This window comes from Sminthopsis crassicaudata, chromosome 1, assembly GCF_048593235.1.
Source record: "Sminthopsis crassicaudata isolate SCR6 chromosome 1, ASM4859323v1, whole genome shotgun sequence".
NCBI lineage: Eukaryota > Metazoa > Chordata > Mammalia > Dasyuromorphia > Dasyuridae > Sminthopsis > Sminthopsis crassicaudata.
The window spans coordinates 438,000,315-438,014,831 of record NC_133617.1 but is presented as its reverse complement, the minus strand read 5'-3'; the positions used below and the strand labels follow the sequence as shown (position 1 = coordinate 438,014,831).

Genomic DNA, 14,517 nt, shown 5'->3' with positions numbered 1-14,517 from the left:
AAAGAACCAAAGGAGCATGGCACAATGCCTCAAATTTTTTTGTGGTCAGCTTTGGCTACCCTCAGAAACTTCCTATTAACAAAATAATCCTCATTAACCAAACTATGAAGTGCAATGGTTTTGATTTTAGATAATGTCTTTAACAAGACATATAACATTAATGAAACTTTCAAAGGGCAAGCAATACTGGGATACTTTCTCTAGAAAGTAAAATATGATTACAGATAAGCATGAGAAAATTTTATTCCAAGACATTTTAAACTACCAAATAATTAGCTAAAATCCATTTCCTTATGCTTCAGTGTCATCATCATATAAAACATAAGGTCCCTGAAGACAGGGAATATGTCTTTTTACATTTATCCTTCATGAAACCTTAAATAATGCTCATCTCCTAATAGGCATTTAATAAATTATGGTTTAGTGACATGTGTTAGCAATAGCTATTTCCTGAGCATCCATGAGGTCTGTTTGGCCCTGTTAAGCACTGAAGGATTCCAACTAATACCATGCAGATGCTAAATGGTTCATTGAGTTTTTGGAGGAAACTAATAGGTCTTTAATGCTGAAGAATTAAGTCAAAACCTACTATGTTTACAGCCCCATAATAGACTCTATGGAGAATGCATAACTAGAGAATATAGTTACAACCCTTGAAATATTTGTAACTCATTCATGGAAACAAATACACACACACACTCTCACTCACTCTGAACTATAGGATAGCAAAAAGTACATTGCAAAAAATGGTCCTAAATTTTATACTTAAGAACAAAAGTCAAGCCATGTAAAGGGTGATCAGTTTTAGGCAGAAACAGAAAAGATACGTGGAATGATGAATCAGACTGTAAAAGAAGGGATTATGGATGGCAAAGTAGTATAGTGCATAGAGGAGTAGGCCTGGAGTCAAGAATACTCTTTTTTTGTGAGTTCAAATCAGGCCTCAAATATTTATCATCTATGTGAGCCTGAGCAAGTCACTTAACATTGTTTAACATTAATACTGTCAGCAAGCACCTATTTAAAAAAAAAAAAAAAAAAAGGAAATGGCAAATCATTCCAATGTCTTAGTCAATAAAGCCCCAAATAGAATCACAAAAAGTCAGAAATGACTAAAAAATGGTCAAACACCGAATGCAAAGAAAGAGATAGATATGAATGAGTGTTGAATAGCCAAAGGGTATCACAAGTACATAAATAAAGATATGAATAGTCTGACTGGAGCAAAAGGACTGTGAGTTGTGTTGTAAGCAAAAAGAGGGAGAAGGGGAGAAGAGAACAAGCATTTATTAAATGTCTACTATGTCCCAGGCACAATGCTGAGTGCTTTTCAAAGATTATTTCATGTGTTCCCAACTCTGTAAGATAATTATTATAATTATCCCCATTTTACAATTAAAGAAAGTAAGGCAGACAGAGGTAAAGTGAGTTGCCTACGATCTTACAGGTATATATTTGGGGGAAATAGTCCATAGAAGGCCTAAAATTCTCAGTTCAGTTTAAATGTAAACTATCGGCAATATGATTCTTGACCATATGAATTATCTAATAAAAAAATAGATAAGTATGTTTCTCCCAAATCTAGATAGATGTATGTGTGGCATGTTTCCTCATCATCTCTCTTAAACCTGCCCCTGGCTCCCAGTACAGTAAAATCTTCCTTAGCTTCTTTCAAGTCAACTAAAATCTCATTTTCTACAGGGAACCCTCCATAACTCTTTTCTCTGTTGATTATTTACAATTTATGCTGTATGACGCTTGTTTATATACAATATCTGTATGCCATCTTCCCTACCAGGCTATGAGCTACTTGAAAGGAAAAACTCTCTTTTTCCTTTCTTTATATGCCTATCAATTACCACCTATGACACCTATGCTATAAGGCTACTCTTTAAGACTATAAGCAAAGTAAAGCTGGCTAGCCCTGGAGTCAAGAAAACCTGAGTTCATATCTTTCCTCAGACATGTGACACATAATAGCTATGTGGCTCAGGGGAAGTCAACTGTATCACATAAAAAAAAAAAAAGATTGTAAGTTGAGATAAGGAGTTAACAGCCATAATAAGTTCCTTATTAATGAAACACAGGTTCAAACCCTACCCATATTCTAGATATAAGGCACGTGTTAAGTGTCAGTGATTAAGAAAGCACTTATAAACCCTTATGAATGAAGACATGTAACAAATATATATATATATATACCTTAACCTGTTCTAACTTGCAGGTCAAGAAAAAAAAAAAAAAAAGATATACTCCTTTTAATCTGGAAATTATCAAAAATCTGAAAAAGGCTTGCACTCTTTATGGGTCTACATCATCTTATGTTAAGATGTTATTAGAGAATTTGGCTTTTGAAGTTTTAACTCCTAATGACTGGAAATCTATAGCAAGGACATGTTTAGAACCTGAACAAAATTTGTTGTGGCTTTCTGAATACAGTGAACACTGTAGAATACAAGTCCAATGAAACAGGCAACTTAGAGTTAATATGCCAGTCACCTTTGATCAACTAGCAGGTTTAGGTCCTTATGCAGCCATTTTAGAGCAGATTAATTACACTTTGACAGCATATGAGCAAATTGGTTCTGCTGCTATCAAAATATGGGGCACCCTCCCAGGAAGATAAGATAGAGGGGAAGCCTTCACGAAAATAGTACAAGGTCCAAATGAATCCTTTACTGATTTCGTGGGACATCTGCAAACAGCTGTCATATAACTATTAGTGAAAATGTAGCAACAGAAATTATAAGACAACTTGCTAAAGAAAATGCTAATGAAGTTTGTAGAAGAATTATACTAGAACTACACGAGGAACTCCTCCTTTAGAGGAGATCATAAGATGCTGTGCCACAGTGGGCAAAAATACCTTTAATACCGATGCTATCGTGCAGACTTTTCAAGATCTGAATATGGGAAGACAGTGCCACTTTTGGCAAGGGACTTCCAGAGAGGCTCGCCAATGCTTTCAATGTGGTAAAGTAGCGCATTTGACAATTCAATGTTGGCATAAAGATAGAGTAAGAAAACCCAAAACTCCATGTCTAAAATGCAAAAAAGGTTTCCATTGGGCATCAGAATGCAGATTGACTCAGGGAAATGAGAGGCAAAGCCCAGCTCCAGGGCCCCAGGCAAAAAACACTTGGGGCACGAGGCAGCTGATGTTACACCCAAAGAGTCTTGAGAAGTTCAGTACTCTATATGATCAATCAGCTGAGAAGCAACCTGATGGGAGAAAGGGATTACAAATGGGGAGAATAGAGTTGTATACAGCTGGGACTACTGAGATATCCCCTGAAGAGATGAAATCTATCCCCGTCTGGCCTATAGATCCTTTGCCTCCAGGCACAGTAGGGTTGACCATTTCACCTCCTGAGAGTGCTTACATACACTGATTTGGGAAACTAAATCTGTAGATAATATCTCAGTCACTAATACAGGTAGGCAATGTGTGACTTATCATACAGGAGAAGTAATAGCATCAGGTTTACTGATACACACACCTGATAGGCAATCTGGTGATATTTGCCCAGATTTTGACTCCCAGCAACAGAATCCAGGAATATTCTGGACTTCAACTGTTACAGTTGACTGTCCTATGTTCACTCTCTATGTAAATGGCATACCATTGGAAGGGTTGGTAGACATGGGTGCAGATCATACAGTCATTAGAGGTGCCAATTGGCCCAGTCATTGGCCAAAGATTAAAGCAGACACCCATATGTCTGGCATAGGAGGATCAACATAGCAACTGAAGTTAGTGCTACCCCTTTAAGATGGATATCTGAAAGTGAAACAGGAGTTTTTACTCCTTTTGTAGTTGAAAAAAATCACCATCAATCTATGGGGAAGAGATATCTTACAACAGTTAGGATTACAATTGAGTACTTTGGCTTTTTAGGCAGGGCTGCTGTTAAAGGCTTGCCTGCACTCTCACCTGTTCCCATTCAATGGAAATCTGATACACCAGTGTGGGTAGAACAGTGGCCCTTAACAAGTGAAAAAATTAGGTCTTATTAGATATAGTAGAGGAGCAATTTGACCAAGGACACTTACAACCTTCTCTAAGTCCTTGGAATTCCCCTGTATCTATAGTTTTAAAAAAAAAAAAAAATCTGGAAAATGGACTGATTTAAGAAAAGTAAATGAACAAATGGAAACTATGGGAACTCTTCAGCCTGGACTTCCATCTCCTACTCAATTGCCTAGAGAATGGCCTCTTTGGGTTATAGACAATAAGGATCTTTTCTATTCTATCCCTCTGGATAAGGAGGATATGAAAAGAGTTGCCTTTTCAGTACCCAGCATTAATCTAGGTAAGCCCTATAAAAGAAATGAATGGACAGTTTTGCCACAGGGAATGAAAATAGCCATACTATGTGTCAAACATATGTGGCTGTTGCTCTTACTGCAGTAAGAAAAGCATTTCCAAAAGTTATGTTGTTATATTATATGAATGATATCTTTGAGTATGCACCTGAGGAGCAAATGTTAGAAGCATGTCTACTAAAGACCATAGAAACACTAAGGAACTACAAATTGCATATAGCTCCAGAAAAAATTCAAAGGCATGCTCCTTTTCAATATTTAGGATATGAAGTATATCCTAAGGTGCTTACAGTACAAAAACTTTCTTTAAGAACAGAGTAGTTGAACACCTTAAATGATTTTCAGAAATTGATAGGAGATATTCAATGGATGTATCCAGTGTTAGGTTGAACTACCTATCAATTACAACCATTATATAACATTTTATGGGGAGATACTGCTTTAACTCACCACACCAGTTTACAAAAGAAGCTCAAGAGGCTTTGAGGTTGAATTGGCTTTATCCAATGTGGTCGAAAGAGTTACTCAAAAACCCTGGGAAATATCAGTTTTTGCTACAAAAGAGGCACCCACAGCGGTCCTACATCAAGGACACAGTGTGATAAGAGTGGGCATAACCAGACCAAAGCCTTACTCCTTATCCAGTGCTTGTGGCTAGAATTTTATTAAAGGCCTTTAAGCAAGTAGTACCATTATCTATATAAGACCTGACAAGATATACAGCTTTTATACCAATGCACAAATGAACTGTATGCTGTGAAAACACCCCAGAGTGACAAATTTTATTGGCCATAGCTCCAAATTTTACACACGGTTCTCCATTAAAGATAACCTGGCTATTACATAATCAGCAATGGATTTTTGAAGAAAAAGTTTGTAAGGTTCCTTTTAAAGGACCAACTATCTTTACAGATGCATCCAAACATAATAACATTTGTGCTGTATACTCTCATGACTTACCTATAAAGAGAGTAGTCAGAACTCCTTTTCAGTCCACTCAGCAGAATGAATTGTATGCAATCATTCTAGCTCTTACTTATTATCCAGGAGATATAAATATAATATCTGATTCAGCCTATTCAGTTGGTATGGGACAAAGAATTGCCACAGCCCAAATAAAATTTGTAGCTTCTAATATAATGAGCTCGTTAAGGAACTTCAAGAGCAAGTGAGAAACATCCAGGTAAAATTTATATTACTTTCATTGTGGACTTCCAAATCCTATTTTTTATGGAAATTCAAAGGCAGATAGCCTTCTAACCTTGTCAACCAATACTCCTTTATTTCAGGCAGCTCAAGAATCTCATTCTAAATATCATCAGGCTGCTCGAGCTTTACATTTGCAGTTTGGGATAATAAAAAAGGAAGCAAGGAGCATAGTAAAAGCCTGTCCAGCTTGCCTTCCTTTCCACACTCCTACGCTTCCTGCAAGGAAAATAGTTTAAGACCCAATGAAATTTGGCAAATGGATGTGACCCATTATAAATCTTCTGGTCGTCTGTCTCTTATCCATGTTCTAGTAGACACCTTTTTAGGATTTACTTTTGCAATACCAACAGCAAAAGAATGCCCAAATGGTCACTGAATTCCTTATACAAACATTTGCAATTATGGATGTGAGACAAGCAATAAAAACAGATAATGGACCTGAATATATTTCTAAACATTTTGCACACTTTTGTGCACAATATCAGATTTTACACACCACTGACATACCTTTTAATCATCAAGGACAGGCAATAGTAGAGAGGAGAAACAAAGATATCAAGATGCTCCTCCAAAAACAAAAGAAAGGGGGAGCCACAGAGAACTTTTAAATTTAGATCTTTACACTATTAATTTTTTGATTTTTGACAAAGATGCACTGGCTCTGGCAGACAGGTTATATAACCCACTAGAAGGGCAATGTCCAGTGCGAGCAGCTTCACCATCTTTAGATAATTGCCAGGTGACCAGAAAGTGGTGAATGGAAGGGACCATATAGGTTAACTGGTTGGGGGAGAAGGTCTGCTTGTATCTCTACAGATGGAGAAAGAATCATATGGTTGCCAATGAGCCATATTCACCTTGTCCATCAGAGTGATGGAGAAAACCCTTGAAATGAAGAAGACCCAAGAAATATCAGATGTCTCCATCTTTTTAAATCTGACTACATGTGCCATTGACAAAGCATGACTATTAACCTTCTGTGTATGGCAATTTATTCATGAACATCAAAAAATTATCAATGAGACTATTTCAGGACCTTAAAACCAGCAGGAATCATTGGATTCCCTGAAACATGATGAGACTGTTGCAGGACTTAAAAACTTGCAGGAATCACTGGATTCCTTGACATGGGAAATAATGGACAACAGATTGGTTTTGGACTCTCTCTTAGCTGCTGAAAGAGGTATATGTGTGATTGTTATTTATATACCCTCCTTCTAGGACTTATGGATATTTATAATTCCTCAAGTTGATTCATGTTGTTTGTTACATCACTATTAGCCTATGTTATATTACTATATGCTTGTGTAATACCTCCCATGTTGATGGATTTATGTATACCTGTTTCAATTACTTTTCAGCCTGGAAATCTGCTAACAACATCTGGTTTGACTCCCTATTTCCCTTTGGTGTCCTCACCTCTCTTCTTGACATGTCAGGGAGGGCATGACCACCTGTATTCTAAAACAAAAGAAAGTGGGAGATATAGAGGGCCAGAACTCTAAAAAGGTATACTTGAATCAGGGACACCAGGGTGCTTATAGTTAAGTATCTATTCAGTGTGAGATAATGGCTCTTTAAACATATACTTAATGTGATGTTGATGTAATGGGCTGTTGGCACATGCTCAGTAATTGTAATGATATAACTGGGAACTGAGAGTCTCTCAGACACAGACATAAAATTCTTTCAGTCTCAACCACAGACACAGAAGACTTGGGATTCCATCTTTGACCATCCTCGTGGCTCTCTTGCCTTCATCACTTCTCCACCTAAAGACCAAGGCCTGTCCAGAGAACCTCCAGAAAGCTAGTCAGGACATTACACATAGTAGCCTGAAAAATTCAGGGAGGGAGAGATCACTTCTGACTGGAGGGATGTGGAAGGTTGTGGGACTTCATGGAATAAAGAAACCATTACTTCTCTATTCATTCAGCTATCATTCTATGTCTGGTCTGTTTTTTTTTTTTTAAATCTTCTCCATTGCTTATAGGATAAAATAAAATTTTTGACATAGCATTCATGGCTCTCCAAAATCTCCAATGCAAAATTTTGGCCTTATACACTTTATATATACTTCTGATATTCTGGCCTGGCTATTTCCCAATCCCATTTAGTCTCCAATCTTTGACTTTCATTTATGTGGGCTATCTCTCATGCCTAGAATATCTTCTTAAAATTACTGTCTTCATTTAAGGACCAGAAAATCTTCCCAAGATATCTCCCTACCCCTATTTATTATAGGATTTACAGCTAGAAGAGAACTTTGAGATCATCTGGTACAATCTCCTAATTTCATATATGATTCTCCTATCATCTCTTCCTCTATAAGTTTTCTTGGAAGATTATTCAGGGCCTAGTATAGTGTCTGCACAACTAGGCACTTGTATGTCCAATAGCTCAATGATTCTCAAGTTGACCCTATCACATCCTACTTGTATCATGTTCTAATTTTTGTAGCTGTCCTATTAGTTGCTAACTTCTTGGCAATAGAAACTGAGTTTTGTTTCAACCTCACATCCCTAGGTCTTTGATACTTTTAAACATATTTTGTTGAATTCTTTTTCAGTCAGATATAATTCCTCATATATATGGAATTTTCTTAGCAAAGACATTGGAGTGATTTGTCATTTCCTTCTCCAGTTCATTTTACAGAGAGAAAACTTAGGTGATCAGGGTTAAGTGACTTGCCCAGAATCATTTAGCTAGTGAATATCTGAGGCTGAATTTGAACTCCAGACCTGGTCCTTTATCTACTGCATCACATATGCCTTATACATAGTATACATTTAATAAAAACATTATTATAAAGCTAAATGCAGAACTAACTATAATGTCATCATCCATGTGAAAAAAAAAAAATTCAGTGAAGGATTTTAGGAAAATGGCAGAGTAGGCTGATAAATTTCAAGCCTTCGAGATTTCACCCACAAATAGAACAAACTTGCACCTCAGAGCAAACATAGACTGGCAAAAGAAATAAGAAGTTTTGGGGCAGAATGGGGTCATCCAAATACAACTCAAAAAGATCTGAAGAAAGACCCAGGGCCAGAATTAACCTGTGTGAAGGGCAAACACCTCCAGACTAGCTCCACAGAAAGTAGGGATCCCTCTCTCTAGCTGGATATGGTTTGAGCCTCAACAAGAACCAGAGATTTTCACCTCCCAGAGTATTTGTTGAGTTGGGGTTTGAGACCCAGAAGATTGAGTGAACCTTGGCTGATTGGGAATGCCAGGGCCAGCTGTGCTGCTGAGACATAGCCCTGAGCCAGAAGGAACCAGCACCTGATGGATGCAGAGGCAGAGGGCCATGAAGCTGCTGGCTGTGGGCACTAGCAGGAGGGTGGAGTTCTTGGTTTGGGATTCCTGGTCAGCGTAGAGAGCTAAAGGGAAGCTTGAGGCAAGATTCTGCCACCCCAATTAAAGGTGCTTACATTAATACCTCTTTTTTTTTTTTTTTGAATCTTCAAAAAAGAAAGAACCCACCATTGAAACATATTATGGGAACATGGAAGGCTGAGATTCATCTTCAGAGTAGGACACTTTAATGGGAAGAAGAAAAAAAAAGCTTCTACTCCAAAGAGAAATGTGAAATGGCTCCCTGCCCAGAAAGAAATTATAGAAGAACTCAAAAAAGAATTAAAAAATCAAGTGAGAGACATTGAGGAAAAACTAAAGAAAAAAATTAAAACCATCCAAGAAAAGCAAGATTATAAAAAAAAAAAAAAAAAATTAACCAACTAGAAAAGGAAGTACAGAGTCTCAAAGATAAAAATAATTCTTTGAAAATTAGAATTAGGCAAGGGGAAAACAGTGAAGCTATGAGAGACCAAGAAATAACAAAATAGATTATAAAGAATGAGAAAACAGAACCGATTATGAAACATCTCATAAGAAAAACAACAGATCTGGAGAAAAGAAAATATAAGAATAAATGGACTGCCAGAAAACTGTGACCAAAAAGAGAACTTTGACACAATAATGCAGGAAATAATCCTAGAAAATTGTCCTGGAGTGACAGAACATGGGGGGTAAAGTAGAAATTTAAAAAAAAAAAAAAATCTTCAAATCTTCAAAGAAGATCCTTTGTGGAAAGCACGTAGGAATATTATTGCCAAATTTCGAAACCTCCATATCAATGAGAAAATTTTGCAAGAAACAAGAAAAAAAAATTCAAATATGCTGGAGCTACAATTATAATTGTACAAGATTTACCAGCAGTTACAATAAAAGATTGCAAGTCTTGGAATCATCTCTACAGACAAGCAAAAAACTAGGTCTACAGCCAAAAATATATCCAGCAAAATTATCTATAATTTTCAATGAGAAAAAAACAGGCATTCAACAAACTTGCAGATTTTCAGGACCTTCTTTGAACCAAACCCAAAAGAATCAATATGAAAGATCAATTTTAAATAACTTAACATGGACAAACTGTTTAAACATGGACAAATTGTTTATATTTTTTTATATGGGAAAATGTATGCTATATGTTTAAGATTCACATCAACAATAGGGTAGCTCAAAAGAAAGATTGGTAGAGCCAAAATAAAAAATAGTTTTCAGGTTATATAAATGAGGTGCAGAGGAAGAATAAACACAGAGACATTAAAGGGGGGAAGAGGGTTTGTAGTTCTGAAAACCTACTCACATCAGAAATGGGTTCAATAGGTAATATTACATATATACCATAAAAGGTATAGCAACCTCCAAAATCTATAAAAAAATAAAGGGGAGGAAGGAATGGGTAGATGGGGAAGCAAACATTGAGGGAAGAAGACAAGGGAGGGATTCTTTGGTAGGAGGTAGTTAAGTAATAGCAAGGCAAATTATGGAGCAGAATTTAATTAAAGAGGCAGCAGCAATAGGAAAGTCATGTGTATGTATCTTAGGTGTGTATGGATGTGAGTGTGTGTGTATGTATATATCTACATAAATATATCTTTTCTTAACTGTAGTTTGCTTAAGGGTGATGGAGGTTTGAAAGGGTGGAGGAAATAATTAATTAAATACAATATACAGCAGAGAATCAAAGAACAATGTACAAAGAAGTAAAGAAGAAATGAACATTCATGAATATAATTTTTCCTACAAACACACACACACTTTCTTGATCTGCTAAATTGTTGTAATATATTTTGAATCCTCCCTGATGTTCTGCTGGACACATGACAATGTTCTCTTTTATTTTGCTTTCTTTTGTTTTGTATTTCTTTTCTATTTTTCTTTTTTCTTGCTCTATTTTTTCAAATAAAATCAATTTAAAGTAAGAAAAAAATTAAGTGTATTTCTCATAAAAAGTTTTTGCTCTTAAGAATGAGAAAGACAATTCCTTCATGTATAGAAAAATCTTAACAATCCACCTTCCATCAAGGATATACACAGATAGAAAAATAAATAAAACCACTACTTTTCCTACTAGCCTCATATAACCTGTTACTCACCCTGGCTATTTGCAAGGCTGGGGTCAAAATTACCACCAGCATAACACAGCTGGGATAGTAATCAGGGCAAATCACTATAAAGTTCAAACAGGGGAGCTGCCAGCTGATTAACTCTTCCCACTGTGACCAACCATGTAATCGAGGGTCACAGGCCATGGGATGCCAAAGCAAACAAGACTAGTGCTTTAATAGTGAAACACTGATTCTTTCCCGATGGTCAGCCAAGAAAAAGGGACTCTTTTCTTCAATTGCAAGAAAGAAAGAAGAAAAAAGAGAGGGGAGGGGGGAAAGAGAAAAGCAAAAAAAGGGGGAGAGAAAAAGAGGGGGAAGGGAAAGGAAGAGTCACTGAGAAATTCATTCCCTAATTCAAAAATAGATTATAATAAGTAGAATAACAGAACATCGCACCCTTCAGAAATAAGTGCAGGTCAGATAATGTGTTCCATGGATCAAGGGTCTCCTTTGTTCTAACTGCCTGATTTGTGTGTATGTCTTATCTACCCTATTACACTGCTAGCTCCAAAAAACAAAACATCTGCTCCTTTGCATTCTCCTATGACTTACATAGTTATTTCTTGAATTTAAAAAAATGTTAAAAAGCCATATTTCCAGTCCATCACTTCTACCTATATTCAAAAGAAGAAAAGATTTATTTATTAGATCAGTAGAACAGATGTTCCAGATCTCCTAGTTTACCTCAAGCTATCATACAATCTCAAAAGAAGGCATAACAAAAATTGCCTGGCCCAAATTTCGAAGGAACATATGGAGCTCATCTTTGTAATGTACTTATAAAGGAGCAGTGGGAGTAGAAAAGAATGAAGAAAGGACAGCAAGGAGGGAATCTTCTAAGATTCTAAGATTTTATTGAGACACGTGAAAAGGAAAACAAATGACCCAAGCTCAAAGTTCCATTCTAAATCATAGAGAAATGATTAAATCTTGACATAAAAACTTTCAAACAACGGCTCCAGGGGTATTTAATATTTGGGAAGACAGTTCTTACTCTCAGAGGAAGAAAGAACCAGACATAATAATAGGACTACCTCTATTAAAGTTTCAATATTATGGACAGAAATCCTACTTAAGGGCAGAAATCAGAGTAGAAAAATGGGAGTGGGGAAGGAATCCTTCAAGAGTCTAAGCTTTTATCAGAAAGGTTAAAAGGGCAACAAGTGACCCAGACTCAAAGTTCCATTCTAAATCATGTGGGAAAGATTAATTTTTGACAAAAGACCAAGAAACTGAATTTAAGGCCTTATTTTGAACCTTGGAGAATAGACCCAAAGTCACACAATTAGTGGTTGTTTCCTAATTTAAATCTCCTTTTATAACATGAAGTCAATGAGCAATACTTAATCAAAATACATGAAGAAATGACTTGGGAAAATGATGATGATGACAAAAGAAAATTACAATTCTTTACTAGGACTCAAATTAAAAGACACAAATTAGTGTGGGAATATTTGTCATGACATTTAAAAAGTATATTGTAAAAATAATTCTGGTAATAATAATAGCTAAAATTTACATAGTATCATAGATATGGATGTAGAAGAAACTTCTCATTTTGAAATGAATAATCAGAGGTGCTAAACATTTTTGTATGTATGGACTCTTTTTCTTTCTTCAAACTTTCTGGACTCTATAGGTCTAATGATTTTCTAAGTGGAAGAATATGCAGAGTATAGTACACCAGAGTGTCTGGGACTAATTCATGGTTCCACCAAATGAGTGTTACTGTATCTCTTTTCCCTAGAACTTTCAACCATTGTCACTTTCTATTTTTGTCATCTTTGTCAAGAGAATGAGTGTAAGATAGAAGTTCAGAGTTGTTTTAATTTCATTTTCCTAGTTATTATTGATTTGAAGCATTTTTCTTTCAAATGGCTACTGAACATTTCCATTTAAACTGACTATTACCTTTGGCCACTTATCAATAGAGAAATGTCTGTCTTATAAATTGTAATTAGTTCCTTATATTTACCTTCCAAATAAGACTTCAATCGATGAGATGTTGCAAAGATTGTTTTCTAGTTAATTATATGCTTTCTGATCAAATCTAATCTTTATATTCTGGGATACTCTATCACTTGATTTGGCCAAGGACTATTTTACTTATCCACAGAGCAGAAAGGTAATTTCTTCCTTGTTCCTCTAAACTATTTATGAGTTTTTCTTCAGAGGCACCACTGGGAAGAAGTTATAGGGAGAGAAATTTCATTTCAGGTCACTGATTTTAATTATCAAAAGCTTTGTAATGAGATTTCATGTGATCATTTCAATCTGGAATAGATCAATTATTATGTTAGACTTAAACATAGTGTAATGGAAAAAATACTGACACTTGCCATAGAATGAGTTCAAATCATGTCTCTGATGCTTACTATAAATATAATCTTGAGCTACCCAATCCACTTCTCCTTTAAAAAAAAAAAAAAAGTTATTTAAACTACGCTTCTGACTAAATCTTAATAGTGTCTGAATCATTTTTTGGTGTTCCCCATGGTTTTATCATGGAACATTTCTTTTCTTTTCCCTATTTCTTGTATGTTCCCTTGGGTATGGTCAGGAACTCCATTCAATATATTCATCTACCCCAAATCTTAACTCTAGTTTGCCATCTCTGTCTAATAAGGATATCCAACTCAGTGTTCCATTGAGATCTTAAAGTTCAGCATGTCCAAAAAAGAATCTTCATCTCTGTACCAACATAAACATATCTTTTTCTCTTAACTTTCCTATTTCCACAAGGCACTACTAAAATATATACATTTGGAGCCTCAATTCACACATGACTCTTCATTCTCTCTCACCAGCAATCAATAAATATTTTTTAAGCAACTACAATATACTATGCATTAAGTTAGATACTGGAGATACATGAATAAAAATGGAACAGCTCCTCCTGGAGCTTATTTTCTATCAGGGGAGATTATGTGTGCATGTATCATTATATACAGAATACATACAAAATAATAGAGGGAGACAGGATGCTATCAGTGGAGGAGGATCAGAAATCTTCATGTAGAAGATGGAGAATGAGCTAAATTTTGGAGTAAGGTTCTAATAGACATAGTTGAGGAAAAAATGAATTATATACATGTAATGGCTAATGGCAAAGGCTAATACTAGGTGGAATGCTTTGGAAGAGAGAAAAGGCCCATTTTCCTGGACCATACATTTTGGGAAAAGGAATAATGTATAATGAGATTATTAAAGCTTAGTTGAAGACAGATCCTATTAATTCTTCCTATACAACTTCATTCTCATCTATTTCCCAAATTTGAATTCAACCCAGTGGTTTATCCAATGCATCATCAACTGTCCATTTTTATAAAGTAGAAAACTGAAATTCAGAGAGTTTGAGCAAATTATCCCAAATCAAATGGTAATTCCAAAATGGGGACTCAGATTTATGATTTCTAGATCAGTCTGTCTTCTTCATACTGCTTTGTCTTAGTAAATATTATTTTGGAATACATAAGTATAAAATCTGATTAAAAATCTACTTGGCTATATCATGAAAGGCTTTGTC

The 14,517-nt window shown here is 35.7% G+C and overlaps 1 protein-coding gene across 4 annotated transcripts in view; it reads right to left on the bottom strand.

Moving 5' to 3' along the window:
- The window catches only part of LPAR1 (lysophosphatidic acid receptor 1), a 140,368-nt gene that overhangs the window by 63,856 nt on the left and 61,995 nt on the right, over positions 1-14,517 (bottom strand). The gene's annotated exons all lie outside the window — the stretch shown is intronic.